This window comes from Petaurus breviceps, unplaced genomic scaffold (assembly GCF_028583685.1).
Source record: "Petaurus breviceps papuanus isolate PSGF00001 unplaced genomic scaffold, PetGlider_PUasm1.0 77, whole genome shotgun sequence".
Taxonomy (NCBI): Eukaryota; Metazoa; Chordata; class Mammalia; order Diprotodontia; family Petauridae; genus Petaurus; species Petaurus breviceps.
Genome location: NW_027186492.1, coordinates 8,751,840 through 8,765,327, shown reverse-complemented (window position 1 = coordinate 8,765,327; position 13,488 = coordinate 8,751,840). Strand labels below are relative to the sequence as shown.

Here is a 13,488-nt window from a genome sequence, read left to right as displayed (position 1 = left end):
TCGTGGCACAAATTCTCCTCTGCCCATAATGCCTGAGGAAGTCTTCATGTGCTTGGGGTAGACACCCCCCCAACTCATCAATGGGTGTGAGACCCTTTGGTGACTCTCAACCTGGTTTAGCTCGTCTGCCAAGATGGTTTTCCTGGGGTGTAGCCACTCTGCATGCTACAGCCTCTTAGAGCCACAGGTGAGAGCTGGGTGAAAGGTGGACACCAGAGGTGGATGAGCGGCCCTGACAAGCAGCCCTCATCCAAGTGATGCTAGTCCTCCCTGAACACCCCATGCACCCCACGAACTCTGTGACCAAGTGACACCGCCCTCCTTGCTGTTTCCTGTATAGGACACTCCATCTCCCAGCTTGGGGGGCATTTCCATTGGCTGTCCCTTATGCCTGTAATTCTCCCCTTTTCATATTCCTCTCCTAACTTCCTTCAGGTCTCAGCTAAAGTTCTGCCTCAGCAAGAAGCCATTCCTCAGTGCCTCCCTTTGAGATTATTTCCAATTTAGACATATACAGTTTGTACAAAGCTCTTTGCGTGCTGTTTCTGTCTTTAGTCTGTGAGCTCAAGGACAGTCAGGTACTTTTAAACAGCTCTTCATTCCACTATTGTCTTATATGTTTTGGTCTGAAGATCAATTTTTCCTATCTGAACTTAGGCTATATCTGTATGATGTGAGAAGACAGTGCCTAAATAGATAAGTATCTGGATGTTTATTACGGTTCTTGCTCTGGATCAGGTATACCAGGGAAAACCTGAGGTTTAAAGTACAGCACCACCCAAGGCTCAGAGGGCAGTAGACCACTCAGGCTAACCTGTAGGCAACAATCAGCTTATCTTGCTTCTGTTGTTCTGTACCAAAGGGCAGGAGTGGGAAGAGAAATGGGTTTGGAGCTATTTGAACTGATTACTGAGATCATGGATAGATGTTCCTATCCAGATGACCAGAGGGGCAGCAAGCTGGCACAGTGAATAGAGAACCAAGCCTGGAGTGAGAAAGACTCATTTTCATGAGTTCAAATATGGTCTAAGACACTTATTACCTGTGTGATCCTGGACAAATCACTTAACCCTGGTTGCCTCAGTTTCCTCATCTATAAAATGAGCTGGAGAAGAAAATAGCAAACTACTCCAGTGTCTTTGCCAAGAAAATCCCAAATGGGGGTACAAAGAGTTGGACATGACTAAACAACAACAAGAAGATGACTGGAATGTATTTATGTTGTCCTTCTATCGGGACAGGATGTCTGTAGAGAGGAAGTACTTTCAGTTTCCCATTGACTATTTTCACCTTCTGTCTTCTTTGACAATTTTTTGAACTTGAGGTAAAACCTCGAAGTTGCTTTGATTTGCATTTCTCTTAATAGCTATTTGGAGTATTCTTTTATATAGTTGTTAATAGTTTGTAATTTTTCTTTTGAGAACCATTTATCCCTATCCTTTTGCCTGCTTATCTATTGAGAAATATGAAAGGCTACCTAGCTATGAACTATATGGAGGGACTCTTTTTGTAGCAGCAAAGGAGAGATGCCTGCTGATTGAAGGAATAGATAAGTAATTCATGCTCTATGAATGTGATTGTTTATTACTGTGCTCTATAAGAAATGATGATATAGTTACTGCAGAGAAGAATGGGAAGAATTCTATGAAATAATGTAATTTGAATTAAATAGAACCAAGGAAATCATATTGACAATGACTTTTGTCATTTGTCATTTTAGTGGCGTCCAACTCTTAGTGACTCTATTTGGGAGACCATTTGGTCACAGAACATTTAGACAAGGCTGAAACAACTGGAAAAAAAATGCATTACAGAGCAAAAATATCAGGAAGCAACTTTGCTCAAGTGAGAATGTACCAGTAGATGGCACCATCACCTTGCATACGACAGAATGGTCCTTTAAAATCTGCTGGGTTTTTTTTAAATCAATAAACCTCGAAATAAAAGAGAGCATATGCTTATTTCTAGTTTCACTTAGATTTCAATTTAATACCAAATTTTTGTGACTCACAGACATTGAAAATAGTGAGTAATTCATCTTTAAATTATAATAACTACACCTGTGATTTCATTAGCGTATAAAGAACTCCCAGAAGAAGAAATTCTCTCTACAGATTGCTGTCTTCTCAGTAATTTATAACCTTAAGAGTTATGGAAGGTTTATTGACTTGCCCAGAGTTATACAGCTACTATGTCAGAAGTGGCATGTGAACCTTGATTTTCCTAGCTGCAAGGCCAGCTCTGTTTCCCCTGTACTAATCGGACTATGTTCTGGATGTTGCGTGACTCCTGCATGCAACTTTTCAAAATATATAGGAGTAAAAGTATTTTCCCATTATAACATCAGAAATACTGCTACCAAAGGGCAGGCTGAGTACCAATGAGAAACTGATGGAAATAGAATGGAGAGGCTTATAGCATTAGGTAAGGGGCATTCCCTAGAACTGCAAGCTTCCTAAAGGAGGGAAAAAGAAGAGCTTTCCATCCCAACGCTATCCAAAGAGGCACCTTGTGAATTGAAAATCCTTGTCCTATTTTTAATCTCCACTCATTGTCTGCCTTCAAAAAGACCTGGCTGGCCTTCTAATTTTTCTGGTTATATTGGTGTTTGGCAGTTTCTTCTTCCTCAGTCCTTACATGCAGAATGGAATCTTGTTTAAAAGTCTCCTTTATGGTTTTTCTAACAAATATCAAGAAATATTATTTTCTTTTAAATCCCTTTCCTCTCTAGTTTATACTGCCTTGTTTCATCTCCACAGGACCTTCTTTATCATGTAATTAAAAACCTCTTCCTCCTGGAAGCTCGATTCCTTCTGGTCACACTGCAAGTACCCTCCATCCCATTGTCCTCTTCCTCTAACTGGCTTGGTTCTTTCCAAAAGCTCCAGTGAAAACAGAAGGCCTGGGCCAACCATGATTTCATTCCTGTCCAGACTATGCTACTGACTCATCTTCATGGGACTTTCTCCACCATGTTCCTTTTGGGTGTCTCCACCACTTCCCTCCCTCTCTGCTTTTAGTTCCCTTCTAGGTGACTTTCCCCCATTTGAATAAACATTCTTTGAGGGTAGGAAGCATCTTTCTTTCTGTTTGCATTTGTATTGCTACCACCTAGCATAATGCCTGGAAGATTGTAAGACTTTAATCAATACTTGCTAACTTTCCAACCTCCTTGGAAAAGCCACTGGGGGAGGTGAGTGATACATTGAGGACAAAAAAAAAGGCTTTCTTATCTAAAGAAAAGTATCTAAAGAAGTTCCCATCTGTTGCCTTCCCACCAACCTGAAGGGATTAGAAGTAAGACCTATCATTCTCAGGGTGGCCAGGTGGCGAAGTGAGTAAGAGTACTGGCCCCAGCGTTGGGAGGCCTGGGATCGGTTCTGGCCTCAGATACTCAGCACCCACACAAAAATAACTAGCCATGTAACCTTGAGCAAGTTACTTAACCCCAATTGCTTTAAAAAAAAAAAAAGATCTATCATTCTCCTTTGAAAAAAGGTTTATGATAAAAATAGAATTAGATACAGTAAGGAGGTGGTCCCTTGGTTTACTCTAGGAATGAGGAGAGTGGTCCAGGATACTGTTATTTAAAAGTCTTGAATATTAACTGAGAACTGTATTGTTACATATTTTGCTTTTCTTCCTTGGGATTCCTTTAAACCAAGGTTGGGGAAGCTGTGGCCTTGAGGCCACAGGTTTCCAACCCTCCTAAAAGTTACTTAAAATTTATTTGAGGCAGAATGTCATATTGAATGGCATGGAGGACTCTACCAGTCTGGACAACTTTATCTACATATTATATATGGCATGAATATAGATTGGTGCTAAATTAAATAAAATTATTTCTGGCAGATTTGAGCCTAAAAACAAAATACAGTATTAATAATATTGTTTAACCAACTGTTTGCTAGGTCCCATCAATTATTTCTCTTCATTCATACTCTGCTATCTCCCTCCCCCATTAGAATATAAGCTCTTTTTGAGTAGGTATGATTTAATTCTTTTAGAGTAGGGGGGAGGCAATCGGGGTTAAGTGACTTGCCCAGAGTCACACAACTAGTGTCTTTGGCCTGATTTGAACTCAGGTCCTCCTTACTCCAGGGCCAGTGCTCTATTCACTGTACCACCTAGCCTCCCTGGTATGATTTAATTCTTTTACTTGTGTCCCTCATATAAAGCACTGTGTCTGGTACACAGTAGGCACTTAATAAGTGCTTGTGGGTTAACTGCTTTCAATTTTTTTTTCCACAGGCAATTTCCACTACTATCATCACACTCTAGTCTCTGATTACCTTTCCCCTATGCTATTATAACCATCTCCTAATTGGGCTTTGTGAGAGATAGCAAAGGGTTAAGTTGCCACAGAACTGCTAAAAATTACTGAAGCAAAAACTCCTGATAATAAATTGTGAGAAACAGTAGGGCGGTTAAGTTTCCATAGAACTGCTAGATATTACTAAAGTAAGATAAAGGGAGTCAACAGACAGCAGGTGGACCTGAACAATCATAAAGTAGACAGCAGCCTTGAGGGACTCTCAGGCCAGGATAAGGACTGATCTGGTTTAAACCAGTGAGGGGTCAATGACGGAGAATTCCAAAATTACTATTATGCTTGCTAAATAAACTAATAATCTAACACTCCCCGAATAGAATTAGAACCCCATTAGCAGAATGTGGGATGTACAATAATGCATGATGACGGAAGGAGGGTCATATTTAAGAAAAATATGTAGAGGGTACACGGGAAAATCAAAACCCCGAAGAGAGACTCAATCTGTCCTCCTAAGGGAGTGTCTGTGCTGAACTTAAAGTATAAAGCTTTCCTCACTTTTGTATGCCCCACTCCTCCTTCCCCTGCCTAAAGAAGGGCGGAGTCTGCTTCTGACCAGAAATGTTCAATTCCTCCGAACTTCTCCTCAGTAAATTCCTTTTAATACCCAAATTTTGGTATCAATTGTGTTTGTGTTTCTAACATTTTCTTAACCTCTAGTCTCTCCCCTCTCCAATACCTTCTTCACACAAGCTATGAAAGTAATTTTGCTAATACATACTAGATCCTGTCATTCCCTGAGTGAAAATCTTCGGTCCCTGGGATAAAGAACAAACATTCAAGGCTCTCCACAATCCAATTGCAAATTCCCCCTCCCAATCTTATTTCACGTTACACTGCCTGCCCTTCCCTTCTAACCAAATTTGACTCTATGTTTTCTCCTTCTGTGGCCAAACAGAACAGACTCAGACTCTCTGGATTGTCAATCCAGTCTATCAAATGAGATGATATTTGTAAAGCACTTGGCAAAGTACCTGACTCAGAGTAGGTACTTAAAAATGCTTGTTCCCTTAGGGCAGTTAGGTGGTGCAGTGAATAGAGCACAGGCCCTGAAGTCAAGAGGACCTGAGTTCAAATCCAGCCTCAGACACTTAATACTTACTAGCCATGTGACCTTGGGCAAGTCACTTTACCCCAAATGCCCTGCCCTCCCACCTCCAAAAAGAGCAAAAAAAAAATGCTTGTTCCCTCTCCTCCTTCCCTCTGTCTTCCACATGACAGCCATTCACATATTTGAAAAAGGGCTACCAAATCTCTCCTTGAATAGCCTATTCTAGAAGCTAACTCAGCAGTTTGTTTTTTTTCAGCCAATCCCCATATAACATGGATTGAAGGCCCTCCATGACCCTTGTTTTCCTCCCCTGGATATTATCAGTGACTATGGGGACCAGACATGATCTGCTTAGGACAGAGTAGATTTATATTTATATTAATTTATTTTATTAGAAACCTTTTTCAAAGGAGAATAATAGGTCTTCTAATCACTTCAGTTTGGTGGGAACACAACAGATGGGGAACTTCTTTAGATACTTTTCTTTAGGTAAGAAAAGTCTTTTTTTATCCTCAACCTATCTATCACTCACCTTTGAGTTATCCCAAAGAGAGGTGTTCAAATGGGGGTGGGTTTTCCCTCATTGAGAGGTTTTTGGGTAATGGTTGGATGGCCATTCATCAGGGGTGTTCAGGTATAGATTGGACCAGATTCAGAGAATCTGTGATTCTGCTTTCCCAGTGTACCCTTTTTGTCTACTACCTTCATGCATTTGCAAAGGCCATCTCTCATTCCTGGAAAGAACTCCACTCCTATCTCTGTAGAGATGTCTCTCTACCTTTAAGCTGGTTCAGGTGTCACCTTTTCCATATACCCTACATTTAGAAGGGACCTCTCCCACATCAAACTTCTCATTCCTCCCTATTTGACCCCTCCTGTGTTCTAAGGTCTATTTTAGTTCTTTGTATTCCCTGAGTTCATTTCTCACCAGGTTGTACTTGGGACTTCCCCATCCTGCCTCCAGAAACCTCTTCATCCTGGAAGATCACTTTAGCCCTGGAATTTACACCTCAGAAGTACTCTTGGCCCCTTCAGCAACTCCCTTGGATTGAATGGATCTTCCCAGAACCTCCATTTAGAAAGTCTGTCTAGGTCTGCCCTGTCTTTATTTATCAACAGGCATTTGAATGTAAGCTCTTTGAGTGCTTGGGGTCTCTCTTACTTGCTGGTACTTGTATTCCCAGGACTTAATACACTCCCTGGAACATAGTAAACTTGTAATACAGGCTTGTTGACTAACAATATTTCATCCCATTAAAAGACTATAAGTTTGGTTTTTTTTTTTAAGCAATCGGGGTTAAGTAACTTGCTCAAGGTTACACGGCCAGTTATTTCTGGGTGTGGTGCTGAGTATCTGAGCCCTGGATTCCATCTCCAGGTCATCCCGACACTGGAGCCATGCTCTTACTTGCTGGGCTACCTGGCCGCCCCTTAGACTATAAGTTTTGAGGCAGCTAAGGTGGTGCAGGGGGTAGAGCATTGACCCTGGAGTCAGGAGGACTTTGGGTTCAAATCAGGCCCCAGATACTTACTAGCTGTGTAACCCTGGGCAAGTCACTTAACCCCAATTGCTTCCAAAAAAACAAAAGAGATAGAAAGAAAGAGAGATTATAAATTTATTGAGAGCTGCGACCATGTAGGTTCTTTCCTGTTTGTATCCTCAATGCCTTGTATGATACTTTGAATTTTTTTTTTGAAATTTTTTCAGTGCTTTAGCCTCTTTATTCTTTCAGTATGGGTTCTTCCTTTACCAGTGCAAATTACAACCCCTTCCTTAGTTACAGTGACCAACAAATTAAGCACCTTATGGCCAACTTTCTGGTGAACAGTATCTCCCGGTACAATCCATCACCAGACCCACACACAAAGCTTTTCTCTAGAACAGACTCTTATCACTTCACACCTTGATTGCTGAAAAGCCTGCTGGGGGGTCTGCCTGCCACAAGTCTCTCTCTACTCTAATCTATCCTCCATTCAGCCACTAAAGTGATTTTCCTAAAATACAAGTCTGGTCATGTTACCCCTCACCCCCACCCCACCCCCACATTCTCAGTAAACTCCAATGACTTCCTATTACCTCCAGGAGCAAATACAAAACTCTCCATTTAGCATTCAAGTTGTTGTTGAGTTGTTTCAGTCATGTCTGACTCTTGACCCCATTTGAGGTTTCCTTGGCAGAGATATTGGAATGGTTTGCCATTTCCTTCTCCAGCTTATTTTATAAATGAGGAAACTGAGGCAAATAGGATAAGTGACTTGCCCAGGGTCACACAACTACTAAGTGTCTGAGGTTGGATTTGAACTCAGGAAGATGAGTCTATGCCACCTAGCTACTTGGCATTCAAAGCCCTTAATAACTTAGCATCCTCTTATCTTTCCATTCTTCTTATACCTTACACCTCAACAGGTACTCTTCTATCTAAATACATTGGCCATCTTGCTGGTCCACAAATAAGACGCTCTGTCTCTCAGCTCTGGGCATTCTCTGGCTGTCCCCCATGCCTGTCATTCTCTCCCATCTCCACTTCAACTACTGATCTCCCTGCCTTCCTTTAAGTCCCAGATAAAATCCCACCTCCTACAGGAAGCTCTCCTCAACCCCTCTTTAATTCTAGGGTTTTCGCATGATTAACAATTTCTGATTTATCCTGTATACAGGTTGCTTTGTATATATTTGTTTGCATGTCGTCCCTCTCCCTATTAGATTGTAAGCTTCTTGAGGCAGGGGCTGTACCAGGCAATGTGGGGGATACAGTGTACATGTCCTAGTTCTTGGCATCAAGGAAGTGATGATTAACTAAAAAGATCTCCATACAAATAACAAAAATGATGCAGTTAGTGATAGGAATCAAGAATGGGACCAAAAAAGTTCTATAGAGGTTTGAGAAAGAGAGGGAGAAGGAGAGGAAGAGGGAGAGGGAGAGGGAGAGAGACAGAGACAGAGAGAGAGGGAGAGGGAAAGGGATTGATGGAGACAGGGAGGGAAGGAGGAAGGAAGAGAGGAAAGGAGGAAGGAAGAAAAGGGAAAGAAAGAATAGAAAGGGAGGGAGAGAGGATGTAAGGGGAAGGAAAGGAAAAAGAAAAGGAAGAAAGGAAGGAAGGAAGGAAGGAAGGAAGGAAGGAAGGAAGGAAGGAAGGAAGGAAGGAAGGAAGGAAGAAAGGAAAAGAAAGAGATCACTTCCAGCTCTAGTGGGCAGTAGGCATAGTTTCACACAGATGAAGACAGGCTGATCTTTCTGGTGCCTTGTTCTGAATGTCACTCTCACCCTTCTTAAAAACATTTCACTGGGGTGGCTAGTGGAGCAGTGAGTAGAGTACCAGCCCTGGAGTCAGGAGGACCTGAATATGGCCTCAGACACTTATCACTCGAGCACACGAACTCACACTCACACATACACACACATAAAACCTAGCTGTGTGACCTTGAGTAAGTCACTTAACCCCAATTACCCTACCTTCCCCCCTCCAAAAAGAAAAAAAACAACAACCATTCACTGGTTCACCATTGCTTCCCTACCCAATAAAGCCCAAGCTTTTTATTCTGACATTAAAGGTCTCCCCCCAAATCTAGCACTGACCTGTCCTTCTGGTATTATTTTACAGATAAGGTATTATTTTTTCCAGCAATTAAAAATAATTTTGTTTTAAAAATTCGTACCCTATTCTTTACCCCATTTTCTCATGAAAGTGTTGCATCTTTTTCTCTTTTAAAGAGGAGATACATTACTAATTCTCCTAACCCCTCCTTCCCACCAAAATCAGTCAAGACACACCAGAAAAGTTTGTGATCTGAAGGACTACCCACTAACAAAGACCTAGGTGTTGCAAAACAATTACAAATTGTTTCTAAGCTCCAAGATAGATTTTACTCTTGGATTTGGAACTCTAGCCAGTCAAAAGAAACAATTAGACATGCTGAATAATTCGTCTCCAACTGTAGCTAGACTTCTGTGAACATAATCTCTTGGGAGAAGTGGAAAAAATAGTGTGAGTGGCGTGGTTAGGTGGTGCAGTGAATGGAGCACTGGCCCTGGAGTCAGGAGGACCTGAGTTCAAATCCAGCCTCAGACACTTAACACTTACTAGCCATGTGACCTTGGGCAAGTCACTTAACCCCAATTGCCCTCCAAAAAAAAAAGGCAAAAAATTTTTTTCAAAAATAGTGTGAGCACAAGTATTTAGTAGGGAAATGATGGGACATGTTTGGAGCAGAGGACACTTAAGGAAAGTGGTGTGAAATGAGGCTGGCCTGCCCTGCCCGTCTCCAACAATTTGAAATCTTTTTCATCTTTCAGTGTTTCACTCAGTACCAGCTGCATAAAACCTTCCTTGAATCTCCTCTCTCCTTCCTCTGAACCCTGGTAGTACTGTTTACAGAGACAGCTAGGTGACACAGTGGATAGAGCTCTGGGCCTGGACTGGAGAAGACCTGAATTCAAATCCAGTCCCAGACACTTACAAGCTGTGTAACAATGGGTAAGTCACTTAACCTTGTACCTCAGTTTCCTCATCTGTAAAATGAACTTGACAAGGAAATGGCAAACCACTTTGCCAAGAAAACCCCATTTGGGATCATGAAGAGTCTGATACAATTAAACAAGTGTTGTTTATGCTGTTTCTAAGTCCTTTATTCTGTATTTTTATCATTTTTGTACATATTTTCTAATATGTATGAGCAACTGAGGCCAGTAATGGGTCTTGTTATTCAATCAATCAGTGCAGATTTATTCAGTACCTGCTATGTGCTAGGTACTGTGGATATAAAAAGAGGCAGAAGACAGTCCCTGCCCTCCAGGAGCTTACGGGGGAGAGAACATTCAAATAAATATATACAAAACAAGCTATATACAGTATAAATAGGAAATAATTAACAGAAGGAAGGCAGTAGTATTAAGAGGGTTTGGAGAAGTCTAGGTTATGCAGGACTTTGAATGCCAAACATTATTTTGTCTGCTCCTGGAGGCAATCGGGAGCCCCTGGAGTTTATGGAGGAGAGGAATGACATGATCAGACCTGTGTTTTAGGAAAATCATTTTAGTGACTGAATGGAAGACAGATTGAAGAGAGGCTTGAGGCAGGCAGACCCACCAGTAGGCTATTGCAATAATTGAGGCATGAAGGGATAAGGATTTGCATGCAAAGGTGAAATCAGCAGGCCTTGGCAATAGCTTGAATATGGGGGGAGGGGCATGAAAAGTAGTAAGGAATCTAAGAACGGCTCATCTTTGTACCTTTAAAAATGTCCAACGAATGCATGGGTCTGAGCTCAGTTTTGAAGAACAGGTAGGACTTCTGTAGACAGAGATGGAAGTGAAGATATTTTATGTAGACAGAAGAAGGTGTGTATAGGGTAAATCAAGTTGACTCTGCCTTTCTGGGCCTCTCCTTAATTGTCCTTAATCTGAAGAATTTTACATCCACACACCCATGTCAACAGGCAGATTTAAACTCAGCAACCACAAGTATGTGACCTATTTCTCTGTAGCACTGAAATATGCCCCTATGAAGCACTCTTTGACATTTCCTAGTATGTGTTTTCACAACCAGTTCATAGACCCATAGAATGCTAGGGCCTCCCACCCCATGCTTTTCAGCTTCTTTCCCACTTTCGATTGTAAACTCCTTGAGGGCAGAGATGATTTTTCTTTTTCCTTTTTATATTTGTTTCCCCAGTGTTAGCACAGTACTTGGAACATAGTAGGTGCTTAATAAATTTTTATTGGCTGTTTGGGGCCTTTTGCTTCTCTCACTTGGTGAGAAATAGCTTCAAGGATAAACTGAATTGGAGAGAGATTTTTCTTTTTCTTTTATCAGTTCATGTGGGTTTGACCTCCAGGTCTTTGGGTATAGAGCAGGGATGAAGAACCTGCAGCGATTGGATTCAGTCAAAGAACTGCACTTGAGGACCTGGAAGGCCACATGTAGCCTCGAGGCTGTAGGTTCCCTACTCCTGGTATAGAGGATCAAAGATCTTCCCTCTCCCCCCCCCCACCCCATACACAGTTGACACAAATAAGGGCAAAGTTTGAAAGAGATGTCAAACCTCAATTTCCTTCCCACTGAATCTATCTACAAAATTTCTTAATTCAGGGTGTTTCAGCAAAACTGAGCAGTGTAGAAGTAGCAGAGTAGCTTGCAGCATCCTAAACCCCAACTTCCTGCCCCTTGGGGACTGGAGAAGGAACCTCTCCTCATCATGGCCTTTACATGGACCCGGTTATCATAATATGTTGTGCATTAGAAAAGCCCTCTAAGTTTGGCCCCAGAGAAGAGTTTTTTAAAATGCATCTCATGGGGCGGCTAGCTGGTGCAGTGAATAGAGTACTGGACCTGGAGTCAGGAGGACCTGAGTTCAAATGTGGTCTCAGACACTTAACACAAAACTATCTGTGTGACCTTGGGCAAGTCACTTAACCCCAATTGCCCTGCCTTCTTCCCTCCAAAAAGCAAAAAAAAAAAAAATTTCATCTCTTTCCTTTCTTTGCAAAGGTGAAGGATCATGGTTGCAGAATATTGCATATAATGTCAGACTCACTTACTGTGAATCCCTTTGCTGATGCTAGAACTGAAGTGTGGCACAATGGAAAGAGCACGGAATCTGATACCAGGAGCTATTTCTCAGTCATTCAATCATATCCAACTCTTTGTGACCCCAGGGATAGCTCATTTTACAGATGAGAAAACTGAGGCAAACAAGGTTAAGTGCCCACGGTCACACAGCTAGTAAGTATCTGAGACTATATTTGAACTCAGGTCTCTATCCACTGTCACCAAGTTGCCCTAAGCAACCAGTCCCCGATGGGAATTAAACAAAGAAGGGCTAAGGCCTAGGATGAGAGAGGTCTAGGTTCCTTCTTAGGTAGAAGATAATGAGTTAAAATGAAAAGGGAGATAAAGATACTCATTACTCAATGACCTAAGTGATCTCTACAATCAACTCTACTTTGTCCTGAGACAATCTGGAGTGGGGTGAAAAAGTAGGATCATTTAGAGGAAAGTACACTGGACATGGAATCAAAAGAAACCTGAATTACTCTCTGATACTTATCTAGTTAAACCTCAATTTCTTTTTTCTGTAAAATTGAGATGATTATCTCAAGCTATTTATTATTCATGTTTAATGTATATAATTAATAACCAATATTTATTATTGAGGTTTCGATTGTAAGCTCCTTGAGGGCAGGGATTATCTTTTGCCTCTTTTTGTATCTACTGTTCTTAGCATGGTACCTGCCAAACAGTAGACACTTAATAAATGTTTATCAATTGATTGAATGATTGAGATGATAATGATGTACTACTTACCTTGCAGGGTTGTTGTGGCAATCAAATAATATCACAGATTTAGAGCTGGAAGGTATCTAGAGGTTATCTAGGACAATTCCCTCATTTTACAGATAAGAAAAAAAAGAGATTTAGAGAGGTTATGTAACATATCCAAGGTTATACATGATGGTAAGTGAAAGAAGCAGAAGTCAAACCCAGGTTTCTGACTCTAAACACAACACCCCTCCCAGAGCCCATGCCATTTCTTCTCTTATGAGCAGATGCATATGCAGTTATCCTTTCCACATCATGAATTTCCCCACTGTGGTTTCAATATATCATGTCGGCATAAGAAATTAAATGGGAATGTTTGGAGGGTTTTGTGGAAACAGGCCAGCAGACAATGCTGAAAAAGTTTAGAAACTCAGGAATACAAAATGTATAGTATTGTATAATAATCAAAATATTTATCTTTTAATTCATAATAAGTTAAACTTCCTCTCTGGTATGAAAGGAGGGCCAAAAAATTTTACATGAATTTTCCAGATCTTGGGGATCATGGGGGCATTGTGTTCCTAACCCATGTGATGTGGAAGGAACAACTGTAGTTATACCATGAAAAAACACTCTGGCTTTATATAGCAGCAGGGGAGCTGGTTGAAGAGCAGGAAGGACTCAGGATAGATTCCTTGAAGAAGTGGAGGGGGCACTTACATCTATGGAATCCTAGAGCTTAGAAGGTTCCTCAGAGATCATCTAGTCCTATTCTCTGCCTGATACATGAACCACTTATACAAGATTTCAGAGAAGTGTTTGTTCTAATGTGTCCAGTGATTAGAGA

General features: G+C 41.2%; 1 protein-coding gene across 1 annotated transcript in view; it reads left to right on the top strand.

The window, feature by feature from the left end:
- GATM (glycine amidinotransferase) overlaps positions 1–13,488 on the top strand; it is a 501,978-nt gene that overhangs the window by 289,030 nt on the left and 199,460 nt on the right. The gene's annotated exons all lie outside the window — the stretch shown is intronic.